The following is a 17,354-nucleotide window of genomic DNA, read 5'->3' on the forward strand; positions in this document are numbered from 1 at the left end:
TGAAAGACAAAAACTTTAACTAAATAGTTGGGCAAGTGTGACATACATCACTTCCCTGTGAATTTTAGACAAGTACAACTCCCTCCATTAGTTATTCAGGGAATAATCTAACTAAATAAATTGATATGCTTTTAACCCGAAAGCACGTAAGGCTGCCTACTTCATTCTTAGATGAGAGGCTAATAGTTTACAATCTTCAAGATGTTTCACCATGAGAATCATAAATAATTGAAACAAAGTTCAATAACTCTGACTCAACACTTCATAAAATAAACAAGAACAATAAAGTTCCTCTTCAAACATATACCCTTTTAAACAAAATAGAAAGAAGCCCCAGATTAATAACAACATTCACCATCAGAAAGATATTCATAGACATTTTGATTAGATTAGTATTTGCAAAGAAACACTACTTCACGGATTCAAACTCAAAGATTTTCCACCTCAAAATGCATATGATCTTTATTTGTATATTCCATGCAACAAAGACATAAGATACACGCATAAGTTCTTTCCAATTTCAGATTTTGGAAAAACTGATCACTCCTTTCAAAGAAAACAAAATTTTCTCAAAATATAAGTCTATCCCTAACTATTCTAAAAAAACCCTTCTCTATCTCTTTCTTTGCATATTTATCCTTCTATCCTCTCGGTGAGACACTTTCAGTTCCAAAAACTGAATCCTGGCATATCATATGCTGACAGCTGGATATAAATAATTGTCTTCATTCTTTCAACACTTTCTTGGCTTCAATATAATATTTAATTGTAATGTTTTAATCTAAAAACATTATAACTTAAAATACATAAGCTTTATGAATTAATTATGGGCTCCATCGTTACAAATATAAGTCATGCCTTGTTAATATTTGAAAACAAGAAACTTAGGTGTTGTTGGTCACTTTGGACAGACCCGCACTTAGTCAACCATATCTTTTGAAGGAGACATAATTCGGTTAATCGCTCCAGTGGAAACGTGCACAACTTGTCTGTGCACAACATATCCAAAAATGGGAAAAAGCCAACGGTGTAATGAAACGATATGCCCCCTGAGACATGATGGTTTTTCTCTCACAAAAATAAGAAAATGTTCTTTGTTCTAGACTTGTATTCTGTTAAGTGTATCTTGCAGACCAGATTGAATTTCCACAATTCCTTTGGTGAGAACTTATAAAAATAGGTTTCATAAAACATATCCAAAATACAGCTTGATTCAATGATTGAAGTGAGAGATATACCCCCTGTACAGAGACTGATTTTGCTATCTCAGAAAATTTGTATTTACAGGCTACATTGAAATTTATAAACATTCTTCGTGCTAACTCTTTCACAATCCTCTAGGAAAAATAATCAATTGCTACGTGAGTAAATGGTGAATCAATATTCCTCTTCCAAACTTTTGTTGGTTGACCAAATTCGTCCACTGATTGCTTTGCCTCTCCATTTTGGTTGTGTGTTGAACCTTTGAACTTCATTGAACATGTTGAACATCTCTAAAATGTTTGAACTAAGTTCAAATGGTTCACAGTCCAGAGAAAGAGAATATGAAACATCACCCGCGACCATGAAGTAGAACTACTGCAAAAAAATTGGGTGAGCGTTAGTCTGAAAATCTCTTAGACACCACTTAGAACCTATGTAACCTAAATGAACACTATGAACTTTGTTCAAAATGGTTCAAGGGGTTCATGAGGTTCAACAAACCATTGAAAATTAATGCTAAGGATCTAGTAACGATTTACAAGTGGATTAGGGATTGAACCAATGAATTTTAAACAAGACAAGGACTCAACTAAAAATTTTGCAAGGTGACTCACTCTTGTTATCAGGGACGAATGACAAGATAACACTTATCCTATTCCTACTTCTATGTTTCATAGTAGATTGGTGGAAGAACTTTGTGTTTTTATCTTCCTCGTTGAGCCAATAAATTCTCTATTTTTGCTTCCCAAACACCTCTTATTTTCTATTTAGCATAATCCATTGGTTTCTTAAATCAGTCTCCTCCTTATTTAATTCCTCCATGGTAGTGTTCTCTTCAGTCTTTTTTTATATCTTGTCTAAATCAGAGACGATTATATTTTTATGTTCAAAGATGTTACCAAAGGAGTATCAGTTCCATCCTTTGACTTTACCTTATAGGATTTTAAGCTTTTGGGAGATTTGATACATAAGGGTCCCACTAACAGGATCTTTCCACCATTTTTTCACTAGAATTTTGAAATCAAGATGATGAAACCACATAATCTCATATCTGAAGGGGTAAAAATTTTGTTCTCTAAGTCCATCAATAGATAGGATTATGGCATTATGATATTAACGGGATCTAGGGAAGGAGCACAAAGAAAAGGAGTCAAAGTTCTCCCAATTGTTGGTGACCGAAAACATATCCATCCTAACCTGAATTAGATTTTTCCCTTGTCTTCTATTGGACTAAGTAAATTTATAGCCAATGAGGTTTATGTCCATCAAACTAGAGGAAGAGATAAAGTTAGCTAACTCTATCGTATTATCAAAATAATCCTCAATACCACCAAATTTCTTGGAGGGGTAGAGTGGTGAGTTAAAATCCACAACAAACATCCATAGTGCATTCTTCTGATTCCCAATGAAGCTAGTTAGAGAAGACCAAAGCATAGCTCCGAGAGATTAAAAATTTATAAGGAACCATTGGAGATGAGATATAAGATCCTTAATCTCAATAATTAGGGAGTTTTTAGTAGAGTGAATCAACGTACCCTCAAATAAAGTAGGATTCCAAAGGGTTGTGATACCCCAGAAGAATCATCAAAATCACTATTAACAAAAGAACAAATGGCCCAAAAGGAATTTATATCCTTCTTAAGGACCTCATTTTTCATTTTAGTCTCTTGAAGCATTAGGATATCAAATTTTTGTTCCATTAACTTACATCTAAGCATATGTTGTTTTAGAGGGTTATTCAAACCCTTCACATTCCAAGAAAGAATTTTCATTATAACCATTACAAAAGACATCTCTACTCACCTGAATATAGATAGTTCCCTTAGCTAGGGACAAGTTAGATTTTCTTCTTCTTATTTTCAAAGAGACTCTCTAGAGCTCTTATTTCCCTTCTGCTACCTCATCAATTGTATCCTTCTATTTGGAGTCCCTCTGTGAAGGTCTTCCTAATTTTCCATTTCCTCCTACATCTTCTTTTTTCTTCTTTTTGTTCTTTGTAGCCACCTATGTCCATTATATGTATTCATTCTTCATTTTCATCCTCTAACAACCAAAATATTTGGCTTAGTTATCAGAGGAGTGGAGGAGAATCTCAACATTTGTAGGTTTTCTCTGAGATTCTTGAACCCTCCATTGTTTTTCTTCTTTGGTGTCTTCAACTAGTTTTCCAAGTTAATATTTTCCTTATCTTGAATAGAGTTTTTTCCTTCATTTTCTATTATTGTCTTCATTTCACCATTATCTCCTTTACTCTACCTTTGTCCTGGAATCTAGCTTAGGTTAATAAAGATTTCTTTTTCATTTTTAGTAGCTTAAAACAATTGATCTTCTATTTCATTATTCACAAAGGGAAGGGGTTCCTCAATCTGACCTCTTACACCTAAAGAGGTAGTCATGTGGTCATCAATTTTCTTTTTCTTGTCCTTGGTCAAGTTTTTTTCAATCTCCTTATTAGAGGATCCAACCTCCATAGGGGGTCCAACTCTAGACAAATCACAAGCTTTTCACCTTGTTCCTCCTCTGACTTTTCCAAACCCTTAGGGGGTTGTTGCTTCAACCTCTCTTTTCTTTTATAGGTTGAGCTAAGATGACCATATCTACCATAGCTTTGATAGAAATCTTTGGCATTCTCATACTCTATTTGTTGAACCTAGGAACCCAACCTAGAGAGGAGAGTCACCTTGGTTGGCAACATTTACACAGACCCTCACAAACATCGGATGAGATTTACTTTATGTAATGCTATCAATAGAAAGGAATTTACCAAAAGAGTTGGCAATCCTCTTAAGGACTCCTAGATTCTAGAATTCAAGAGGCAAGCCAGGGAGGCATATCCGAGTGGGTGCCACAACACCAAGATCAAGCCAAGGGTCAAGATTTGGTTTCCATTTGCATAAAGAGAGATAGTTACTGCTACCAAAGGTCCATGGACCATTCTTGAGGATGCAAACCATGTTCTCTTGATTGGTGAAGCTAAAAAGGAAAAGGCCATTTTCCATAGTACTAGTAGTGACGCTTCCTTTTAGTTTCCACTTAGCCATTACCCATTTATTCACCAGATCCAGAGGGACAAAACACCAGGAACTTTCCTACTAGAGAAAGGCTTAGTTCAACAATTGTCGAATTCAACAACACATCTGGTACCTCCACCTGATGTTCATTGACCACACACTCAACCTGGGGAGCCAGAATGTTAGAAACTTTCCCCATCTTTTTAGGGATTCCACCTAGGAGTTTATCCACATAAGTGGAAGGTTCCACTTTTGCAAAAAAGACTCATAACAGTGCAGAGGGGGGAGGGTGGCAGAATGAATCTGCCACCAGAGGGTCCACATGGAGAGAAAGACAATATCGAGGCTCATGGGATTGGAACTCCAACTATTGGGAATCTTGAAGAGGACCCCCTCCATCATCAAACATCATAGGAATCAGCAAGCAACAGGTAGGTAGGCAGTAGCAAGAAACAAGCAGTTGGCGCCTTCGAAGTGTATTTTATTAATATTATCAATGTTAACCATAATAGCATTGTAACGCCATAAAATTATGACCCATGCAATTTTCGAGCGTATTTGGGTCTTCACATTGGTGAACTAATCCCCAAGCCTGACTGGAGACCCGAGACATGCTCATACCTCTTGGAACATGCATTTCCTTGCACCCCACACTACCTGTTCTTGTTTCCTATCCTAAATTAGGGGAGGACAGGGGCATGGCACCCCTATCATTGCCCTATTTTGGGCCACCTTTGCCTAAACCTTGGATTGGACTTGTCAATCATGAGTAGGAAAAGGTTTTCCTATGTCAGCCTAAGAGAGAAAATCAGTTACAAACCCTAACTGACAAGTATATAAGGAGCATTTTTCCCTCCTATTGACAACAAGTAAGTTTATGATAAGCAAAATTGATCACAACCAAAATCAAGCATTCAAGCATCCAAGCATTCCTTTCAAGTATTGAGCATCTCAAGTCTCCTTTCAAGGCTAGGTGTTGCATTCAAGTCAAGGATTCAACCATTGAAGAGGAGATCCCTATCAACATTCAAAGCCTTCACATATCCTTTCAAACAACTCTATCAATATTTCAATTGCATCCTCTCTTGAGGTTAATTCTACTTTGTACATTTCCTTTAATTTACATGCAAGTATTTTTTATCATTTGGTTAATTCCAAACCAAGGTTTGACTTGAAGGCAAACTCCCAATTCCAACAACATTTCCTCACTTTTCTATGTGTAGGTTGTAGGTACGCAGTTGTAATTACAGATTTGGACTTCATTTTCAGAGGCGAAAAACCCCCTTTTGCCACGTAGATTTTTTGGAGGACCAAAAACACTTTCAAACCTGTCTCGGAAACGTTTGCTCAAATTTACAGGGGAGCTTTGTCTCGACATCTTATTGCTAATTCCAAGTGCAAAGCTTCATCCCACATATCTATCTCAAGTTATAATCATTTCTTTGTCATCATCACACTTAGTCTTAAATTGCTTAATTCAACTTGTCCATTCTAAAAAAGGGGCACTTTGTAAATTCATTTAGCATTCAATCTCTTTTCATTGAGGTTGGATCTAGTGAATTCATCCCCCCTCTTTTAAATGTAACATGCATGAGAAGTTGAAGGGAATCCTTTGTGAAACTTTCACTCCTTTCTTGAGGAGGGTAAAGCTTTCCACTTGATCTCCTCATCACCTTTTCACCACATTACATTTTGGTGAACCCGACGTCTTCCATGCTTGACATACAAAATTATTGCATATTTTTCACTTACAAGTTTAATTTTCTTGCAAAACTTAGTGGTTAATTCATTTAAAACTGTAGTTGTTGAAATTAAAATTGAACTTGTGTTTTGCAAAAATTGCTATCTATTGTTTTAGATCTGAAAATTGCATTGATTTTTAAATTCCATTTCTTTATTGTCTTGTTCAATTTGCAAATCAAATTTACAAAATTAAGTGGTTAATTGTCAAAACCCTAATTTTCAAAAATCAACTTGAACTTGTGCAAAATTTGGATTTACATTTAATTTTCAGATTTGGAACATTTTTTAGATTTGTCTTCTTGCCTAAAATTCAAATTTTCAATTTCCTTCCTTTTTCCAAAATTCAAAATTTAAAATTTAGTGGTTAGGTCCTAAAACCCTAATTTTTAAATTTACTTGGATTTTGTGCAAATTTCAACTAGTTTCAATCAATTTTAGTTTTCTAAATATTGTTCAAAAATTAAATATTAGATAACATGAACAATATGCAGACATCATAATCATTGTAAATTTTGTTTCCTTACCTTTGTTTATCTAGAAAGTGCAGGGTCCTCAACAAAAGGGTTGACGATGTCTGTAGTCAATTACCTGTTTCCACCAAGGATAACGAAATTAGATAAAATATATACATATAATCAACACCAACAATTGAGCATCATAAGCATTACATGATACGTATGCTAAAAATTACATAGTAGACAACATGAACAATATACAGACATCATAAATATCATTGTTTATTTTTTTCCTTACCTTTCGTTTATCTAGAAAGTACATGGTCCTCAACAAAAGGGTTGAACATCATAAGCATTACATTTTCAATTTGATAAACAATAAATACATGAAATATATGAGTAATAATAGAAACATATATATCATAAATCATATATGTGTCATCATAAACATGTTATAGTCCATCATATATGTTGTAATTCATCACATATGTATCATAAATTACATATGTATCATCATAAAGATGTTGTAATCCATCACATATGTATCATAAATCACCATCCATCACATAGCTAATAAACAATCCACATTCAATAAATAAACACAAACTTTAAAAAAATGTCATACAAAATGAGGGCTAGTCGACACTTTATCTGTCTCCATCTCCTACGGGTGGCATGGTTCTACTATTAGGACATCATGAATAAATTTCGTAATGAAATTAGAATTTAAAACACAATTAATTAATTATGTGACCATATATATAAGTGAAATAAATTTCTATCAAGAAATCAATATCAAATAGATAATATTCTAATAGCATGCTAATACATTTCATTCATGTCATTGATCTTCTTCTTCATCCAACTCATCATCATGACCATCATCATCATAATCGCCATCGCCATCACCATCATCATCATCATCATCCAACTCATCATCATGACCATCATCATCATAATCATCATCATCATCATCATCATCATCATCATCATCATCATCATCATCATCATCATCACCATCATCATCATCATCATCATCATCATCATCATCATCATCATCATCATCATCTCGTTCTTCTTCATGAACATTTCCATCAAGAACATCATCAACTAATTGTTGATTGTGATCATCTTCTACTTCTTTGACATCTTCTTCTTCCATCACATTATACTTTACTGGCCTTCCTCTTGGATCATGTCTAACAACAAATGACCAACCTGGTTTATGAGGAACCTCTAAGTAAAATACCTATTCACATTGGCTTGGAAGAACATAGGGCTCATTTCCAGCTCGCTCAAACGACCTTGTATTAACCATTTAAAATCCATTATAATGTTCAATAGCAGTTCTATCAAGATAATTTTCATTAAATCGTAGTGTGTACCATTGGACAACAAAAAGAACTAATTTGAAGGACCTAAAGTCACACTTAAGTATATCATCCAAAATCCCATAGTATTGATTTTCTAAGACTCGAGGATGTATGTCGCTTCTAGACAAAACATTAGTCACCTGAAATACTGCACTTATTCCAAAATCACAAGTTTTCTTCGTGTCATCCAACTTTTTGATGCAAAATTTATGACCATTGCACCATATAGCCTTGTGGTGCTTCACCTGCAAATTGCAAACATATATAATATGTACATCATTACAATTGGAAGAAAATTAAATAATATGGGTGATTAATATATTTATGCATACATGTTTATCTCTTAAACCATATGCTAAATCAATTTCCCTTTGTGTAACACTAGAATCTCTATTATGGTGAGCTTGTTTAACCAATGAAGCCACACCTTCCCATGTTAATGTGCGACTAGATTATGGACATCATTGAATCCATACCATCATCCAATCAAGCTTGTTTGCAACATACAATGTAGTGCATCCTACTCTCGAGCAACTATACAAAAATAACTACAAATTTACAACTGAAGTATATTCAAGATTACGAATAAATTAACTACAATATATATAAAAATAACTGCAATATTGAATAATTACCTCTCACTTTCCTCATTTTACCTTTCCCCATCAGGTTCTCCCCTTCAATTTTGTTAATGGAGTTGGGATCCCAAATACGATCTACATAGATATTTTTCGCAAACTTAGGAAGGTATTCAGTAATGTACACCATAGTCTGGTATGCCATATATCCCTCCACCATAGAACCCTCAGGATGTGCTCTTTGTCGAACCAAAGACTTCAAAAATTTCAAGTGCCTCTCAATCATCCACATTGACCTTGTGTGTACAGGTCCACATAATTCAATCTCCTCAACTTGGTGTATGAGGTAGTGTTCTTGTGCATTGAAAAAATTTGAAGGTAGACACTTTTGCATTTCACACATTAGACGAGGATTTTTTCTCTTCCAATATTTTATATCTTCTTTATGGATTTATTTAGATGACAACCACCTACAAAAGATTCAAGACACAAATATATTAACGAGACTTTACAAAATAATATACAATATATTACATAACAAGTAATATCACTACAAATTGAACAATTATCACTACAAATTGAACAAATATCACTACTTACCTCATGTATTTTCCAAGATCATATATAACATGCTTGACATTATTGTTGAAGTGGTTTGGGAGAGATAGAGGTAGAACGTACTGCAACAATTATAAAATGATCTTTTTCATTGTTTTCTAACATAATACAATGAAAAGTACATGCAGCATATAAATATATAGTAAATACACAAGAACATGAATTACCTTAATGAAGGTATGCCAATCATGCATTTTCATCCCGAGCGCAAATTCACTTTTCTTTGTTATGAGATTGTTTATGTTTGCAGCAAATCCTACGGGAAATCGAATTTTTCGTATGACTTATTTTATAGCGTTGCTTTGTTGCTCTGTTAATAACCAAGGAAGGGCAATTATATTAATCTCGTCTCCATTTATATTTGTTTGAATGACATTTTTAATTGCATGATTGGAATCTTGAATGTCACTACCAATTTTGACAATTTTTCTTTGTCACGCCTTCCATCCAATATTTTCCATAATGTCTCTATTATATTCTTTCCAATATGCATAGTATCAAACAAATGCACAATTTGTAGTTACTCATAGTAGCGAAACCTACTAAATTGTCTGGGATAACTCTTTAGTCCCTTTGGAAGGTGGTCACTAATGCCTTGACAACCTTCACAAGGAATATAATATGTTAAAAAAGTTAACAACGACGATCATCATCAATTACATCATCAGTAAACAAGACACAATATAAAAATATAAATTCCAAACATATACCATTAGATGGAATGACATTACCTTGACGATTAATTCTATTATATTCCAACTTCCATAGGCGAGGTGTCATTCTTCATGGATTTGATGTAGTCTCTTCTTTCTCATTGAAAAGATGTTTTTCAATATTTTGATACTTATGATTTTTGTGGAGGAAGTGCCTATACTCATCAAACACCTGCTTTCCTGAACTTTTTGAATAACGAGATTTCATCTTTGGACCACAAACTGGACATGCAAATTTTTGCTTTGTTTGAAGACCTACAAGATCATGTATAATTGGATTAAATATGATAATTTTTATTTTTATAATTATGCAGAAGTTGATCACTATAACATACCACAAAAATGTGTTAGCCTTGGGGCATCATGAATTTCCCATACAAGCATTGCATGGAATTGAAATTGTCTTTCTCCTATTGGTCTATAGACGTCATACATAGTGACACCATTCCATAACTCCAGCAACTCATCGATAAGAGGCTCAATATATACATTCATATCTTTAACTTGGTACTTACCTAGTTGAATGAACAAAAACATTACATTATTATTATGACCATTTTGCTGCAATATTTATAATTTAATGTGGATGACTATTAAATGAAAAAATACCCAGAACAATCATTGCCAACATTATTTGCTCCCTCTTTACTGGCATCCATGGAGGAATGTTATTGTTGATAACAAAAAATAGGCCACATCGAGTAAGTAGATCTTATCTCTCCTAATGGATTGACACCATCCGCTACCAAAGAAAGCCTGAGATTACGAGGTTCTTCTTTAAAGTGTGACCACTTTTCGTCTATGTCCATAAATGCAGAACTATCCGCGAGCATTCGAATAATGTCATCTCAACTTCTATTGCGTGCATGGTAATCCATAAATTGCTCCAAGCTTTCACACCTAAATAATTGTTGCAAATGTGGAATAATGGGAATATAACGAACAAACTTGCGAGGCACCTTTTTTGTTAGTTGATCTATTCGATATCTACTCATATGACATTCAGGGCATTCTGTTGCAAATTCTTGTTGTTTATGATATATAATATGATCATTGGGATATGCATCTATTGCTTGATACTCCATTCCAATATCTTTCATAATGGAAAATAATTCTCGGTATGAGCGAGGTAGAATATTTGATGGTGGTAACAAAAACTCACCCATCAATCTACAACCAAAAAAATAATTTGTTAATATAAAAAATCTTAGTGGTACATTTTTCACACTTTATTAACTATAATGAAATAACAAAAAAAAAAGATGAAAAAAGATGACATATATGGCATACCTTAACATACGTGAGATTGTTATGTTGGATAAATTGTTCATAACCTTCAAGTTCACTAGCAACATCAGATGCCTTCTCAAGTAGAGGGACAACATGAACAACATCAAGGTCAACTTCATCATCATGATCATCTGCACCAATACTAAATGTGTCATGGATCGATGTATTTGTACCATCATCTTCAATTGTGTTTTGTGGCTCATGATTGTCATCTTCCATGGGATCATTATCTTCAGCTTCGATATTCACACCTCCATGTTCCTCCACTTGGAAAACCACACTCTCTAGGTTGTGGCAATCCATATCATGTGCCCTAGGGTGCTCCACCTATATAAAAATGATTGACATAAATAAACCATGATCATGATCTCATCATCATGATATTTCTTATGTATATAAATCATTAAAATGATGTACAACCTAAGTTGACCTAGTGGTAGAGAACTTGTGTTCTTAAAAGAGAGGTTACAAGTTCAAATCCCAAAGGGGGTAAGGTATGTACACCTCATCGGCTTTGGCCCATTACCTATAAAAAAAAATGTTAAAATGATATAATGAACAACTTACCTGTGGACAATAATCATGCCCCCCTTCAATGTGACCATGTTGCCTACAATGTTTCTCAGTTGTTGTGATTAGAAGTCTTCTAGTCTTTAATCCCTTACAATTTTTGCAGGGACAATAACATTTTCCATCACCTTTTCTTTTCAAGCTAGACCACAATCTAGCAATTCTCTCCTTATTTTGTTCTTTGTTGATATTATCTGACATGATCTTTCTTCATAGGCAAAAAATATCGGGTTATGGAAACTTTAGTCTATAACCTTCACAAACTAAGAAAAACGATGTCGCAAGTATGAAAGTCTTCTTAGAACTAGTTATAAAGAACTTGAAATGTTAGTTATGAAATGATGTTTCGGTATAATATACCAAATTGAAATACTTAAACATAGAAAAATTCCAAAACAAACCAAAAGCATTGAACATTAAACACAGTAACATCATGAACAACAATCATTGATAGATCACAAGAGAAACGGCTATATTACAACAATGTCAAAGCACTTTGATAAGATCAAAGTAGTGATAAGGTCAAGAAGGTTCAGAAAGATTTGATGGATCCTACAGCCTCTCTGCATCACTAGGATTCTCTAGAGTTTGCAAACTAGGCCAAACAATAAGTTAAGAGTAGCTACATTTAAAGGAGCTTGAAGCTGACCAACTCCCATCCATCTATGATTTGGCTCCTAAAAAAAAACCATCAACTGAGCAGCTTGAAGGTGGCACTAAGATGAGCCAAGGCAAACAAAGATCCTCTCAAGGTGAAGATTGGAGGATAGAAAGCTTATCATACATTTCTTGGAGTGATAAAAATGCAAATGTGATTGTGGCTACTTATCAAATGGTTTTCAAGATTCCTTTGAAGCAAAAACATGTGTTGTTATCAGATGGTAGATATGGATGAGCTTTCACTTTGAAAAAATTTGCCAAAATGTATGCTTCAAAAGTATCTTAAAGAATAACTAGGAATAGTGGAGTCCATTTTTGTGTTAGAGGGTTCAGTTTATATTGAACCCATTAAGCAGATTATAAATATTTGTATTCATAAGGAAAAGAAAAAGTTACAAAAAATTTGAAATCTGCACTATCGGCAAAAGTCAATCCCATGGTAACACTTAAGACAAGTAGAAGCATGTGATTGAGCTAGAATACACTGATGAAGTCCATCAGCTAAAAACACACACAAGCGGCAATGGAGAAATCATGTCTTGTCGATAGCCGATGAGGCTATCGGTAAGACTATTCCCGATGAGAATGTTGGCAAAGCTTATGTTGAGGAGACATAATGTTTCTAAAGGAGCTACATTGAGGGAAAAGACATTAGGGAAATTATGCCCATCACCTGAACACATTTTAAGTTATCCTGATGCCCAATGAGACTAGCGAGATAACTTGCACCGATCAGCAGGAAGAGAGGTCATCGGCTTATATTATCCCGATGAGTAAAAAGAAATCAAGAGGCTGTGAAAATCATCAGACCAATATATTTTGATCAACAAGTAATCTCAATGTATCGAAGGAAGGGAGAGAGTTATGTCGATGGCGCCAAAATAAAATTACATTGTGGAGACCTGTGCCTATGAGTCGTTATCAAATTAAATTTCAAAACTGAAGCAGAGGACTCTTATTAAATGCTTGCATCAGGTTCACACAAAGCCAATTTAATGGATGCTAATCATTGCAAGTTTTGCATTGAATACATTTGTTATATAATTGAAGTTGCCTAACATAAATATTACATAGTGAAGGAAATTGGCAGAATAGAGACTTCTAATTCATAAAGGGTTGAGTGAGAAATTGTAGTTGCAGAAATGGAGGTGTCTAGTTCTATAGGGAAAAAGAGATCAACCAAGAGTTCAAAGTTAGGATCCAATAAATTCAAAATGGGAGAAGACACGCCAGTTAGAAAATTGAACCAGGATATGATTGATCAAATGCAAGCGCTTGGCCCTAAGTCTAGAAGATAAAAACAACATCTACCTAGCCAGGATCAATTGGAAGATAGATATAAGAATGTCATGGATGATTGGAGTAGCATAAGGGGCTATGAATTATTTTTATTCCATTAATTGAGGAGAAATAGGGAGGTGTTTCTTTGCAACCCCTGGGTTACACATCTAGGTAAGGTAATTGTCCCTAATGTTTTTGTAAATTTGAAAGTTTTAGAGATTCTAGTGAGAAATTATAATTTTGCGGGTAGATAGATTCAGACTCCAAATGGATAAGTCTTCATAAGGTTTTTAATAAACACTATAAATGAAGTGTTCAACTTAGATTCTGGTTTTGATAAACCTTTGTCTTTTGGGGAATTGGAAGAGGAATATCAAAGAATGGATACTACATACCCTGGGTGGAAACTAGTTTTCCATAAAGAAGAAGCGGGAGAACTTACAAAACAAGGTGGGCCACCATTTAATATTGATTTATTTAGACATTACCTTTAGTATACCTATATGTCTTGTGGGCAGTTAGGAGGCATTGAGGTTCTAGACCTCATGAGTATTAGGCCATTAGTTTTAGCTTTAGACATTCAAATGTATGAACCCAGGCCATTTGATTATGCATCATATTTGGTGGAGAGATTGCATGAGGGTTTTTTGAACCTCAAGAATAATAATTGCCCTAATTTTAAGTTTTACTCATTATTGATGCATCCAATCTTATTCTATAGATGTGTTTAGGGGTATGTGGCCTGAGGAATTGAGGCTTAACATCATAAACGGGCAAGGGGAGGAGCAACCTGTTCAATTATAGACTTATGTTTGGGATTATCATTACGTAAGATTAAATTATATCAAATTTGAGGAATGGATAGTAAAGCCAATTTATTGGATGTATATATTTCCTTGTGATGGATCAATCTCAGATGAAATTAAAAGATTTTTAAGACCTAAATATTTTGATGACAGAAAGATAGTGAATCATAACTGGGGAGATTGGTATGTCCATAAGGACTTCACATGATTCAGGATATATGGGTTTGAAGGAACTCCCTATATGTTGCCAAAATGTGTTCCCAACTAAATAGCATACTTGGAGATTGTCAAACAATTGAGTGTCTCAAATGCTAAAAACTTTGGGGAATTGCGTAAACATACTTTCTTGTCAGGTACTCTTTGGTTTAGAGATTTCACAATTGTTTCAACAAAAGCCTATAATGTAATTAACAAGAAATTAATGGAAGAATTTAATTTATTCAAATATTTTGCAAGAAAGAATTATGATTTGGAAGGATATATTCACTGTTGCAAGAAAAGGCAAAATCTAGGTGATTATTTTCATGTGAGTCTAGAAGTGGAAGATATATTTAGGAACATGGAAGATGCAGAGGCTCAAGAATTGATTGATAACCTAAACAAACAATTGTAGGAGAAAAGATAGGGGTTAATGGAGATGGAGGCAGAAGAAGAAATGTCAAGAAATGAACTAGAAGACACTGAAGCCATTTCTAGGTCATAGGCAAAAGATGTCGAAGAAGAGTTCAATGAAGATGATCAAATTATAACTAAAATGGAAGTTTATAAACTTGCAAGATTGGATGGACATGTTGCTTTTGTGGCAGATGATGTATTTGTTAAATCCAAAGAATTTAAGTCTTTTCTTTATAATTTCAAAGGCAAAAGGTTGAGGGAGTCTATCCCAAATGTGACACCTAGAGGCAAAATTATTGAAGAAACTAAAAGAGGATATAGAAGAAGAATTGGTGAAAATGACTCCATAGAGAGGGAGACAATTACTGATAGAGGTCGGAGTAATTCTTTTTCTAGGATGGGACCCGAGTGCCTCTTTTATTTTTGATAGTTTATTGCACTCTGATAATAAGGAATTCAAATTGGTTATTCAGGGAGTTAATGACATTTTTATTGGGTCAAGGTTTGATCTTGATGAGGAAGAACTAATGCTATGGGAACTGTATCCACCAAACAAGAGACCGACAATCACTAATGTGGATAGGGCTTTTGGACACATGATGAAATTAAAGGTGGGAGAAATTGATCCTATTGTCTCAGTAGATATAGGAGTAGATATTTCCAAATTCAACAAGGCATAGATGGTTAAAGTGGTAAGGGAAAGGAAGCAGTACAAAGATATGTATGAGGAGGCCATCAGAAGAAGTGGACAGTCTGAACCCATGTTGCTTTCTCCTAAAAATTCAGAATGGAAGAAGAAATATGAGGAATTGCAGCAAGAAAATCAAATAATTCTCAATCATATACAAAGTGTAAGAATTGATATTGCTTCTTTCTTATTGAATAAAAGATTTGAAAAGCTGCAGGGTCACTTGGAAGACTTTTAGGTTGTGTTTCAAAAAAATGTGGACAATGTAGTATCACATAACAAGATAAAAAACATATTGGGGGTCAAGCTGCATGAGAAGAATTTGGAGGGAGCAGATGCCAAAGAGATTGATAAAATTGAAAGGCTACTTGCAAAGCATGATAAATTCGATGTAAAATTACAAAACAAATCTAACGAGTGTAAATATGTAATCCAACATGGTATTCCTATGTTAGTTGACCAGAAAGGTGAAATTAAGGATAAGGATAAATGGATTGTTGAATGCTAGGGTCTCCTCAGTGTTGCCCTTGATGTTGCTTGAATAGATGAAATAGAGTTAAAGTAAACCACTACACAGACAAAGTGGTTTGTCACATTGGAGATCATTGTTAGGGACGTGGTTTATGATGTAGATACCTATAAGTCAGAAAAGTATTTGGAGCATATTAAGAATTGTGGTGAAGTGCTTAGCAATTAGATCTTGTTCTGAATGTTTCAAATTGTTTTCTTTTAAAGTCTTATGTAATATGTTTGTTATGTTGGTAGTTGTGTTAGGGTCAGCCAGTTAGGTTTTTTTAGTTAAGATATTAGTTAGTGTAATTCTGAATGAAGGGGTATGCCCTTTCATTTTGAAACTAAATCCTCACCTGGATATATAGAGGATCTTTTGATGAAATGAGAGATATATTTGGAGATGCAATTATATACAATACTCTCGTGGTTTATTTTCTAGAAATGCCAAACTGGTGAAAAGACATTGTGCTATATGTAATCAGTTGATTATCTTATGTTTATTTCAATACAAGGATCAAGTGTTTTTCATCTCTGATGGTATTTATCTTTTTGCTTGTTTGATTAGTTCCCTATGATAAATCTATTCATTTAGATTGTTTCAATGTGCTATCCTATGTCAATATAGTTTGGGTTAAGTTTCAGTTTGAAGGATTGGATGTCAAGCTTCATTTTGTCTTATTGGTCTTTCAGAGAAAAGTTAAATTTAGTAAGACTAGCTGCAACATTATGTCAGGGGTGAAGGCACTGGTCTACTATTGTTTGAAGATAATTTAATCAGGTGTTTTTAAAGTAATCTCAATTAAGAAATCATACTTATAATAAAGTAACCTTTTATTTAAAGCATTCGTTTACAAGAAAGCAATTCAAAGTTTTCAGTAATTATTTAATTGAAGTGACAATCTCAAGAATCATTTGCCCTCTAATGCACATAAACCTTGGAAACATTCAATTCCAATCAGGCATACTTGACAACAATGGGATTAATACCCATCAAAAGTCTCTTCTCAATCTTCAAAATACCCTTACAAGACAACAACTTAATAAACACCAACCATACTTTTAGGAAGACAAACATGACAAATGTCTCCCCTACCTTGTAATGAAGCCAATCGCTCAGTCAGTCTCTTGATATTATTGTTATAGACTTATCCTCCAATTTATAGAAAGGTCCAACAATTCAAATGAAAGTTATGACAATTCTTCCAAAACTACTACAGGATACAAGAAAGACAATATT

Source organism: Cryptomeria japonica, chromosome 9 (assembly GCF_030272615.1).
Source record: "Cryptomeria japonica chromosome 9, Sugi_1.0, whole genome shotgun sequence".
NCBI classification, from domain to species: domain Eukaryota; kingdom Viridiplantae; phylum Streptophyta; class Pinopsida; order Cupressales; family Cupressaceae; genus Cryptomeria; species Cryptomeria japonica.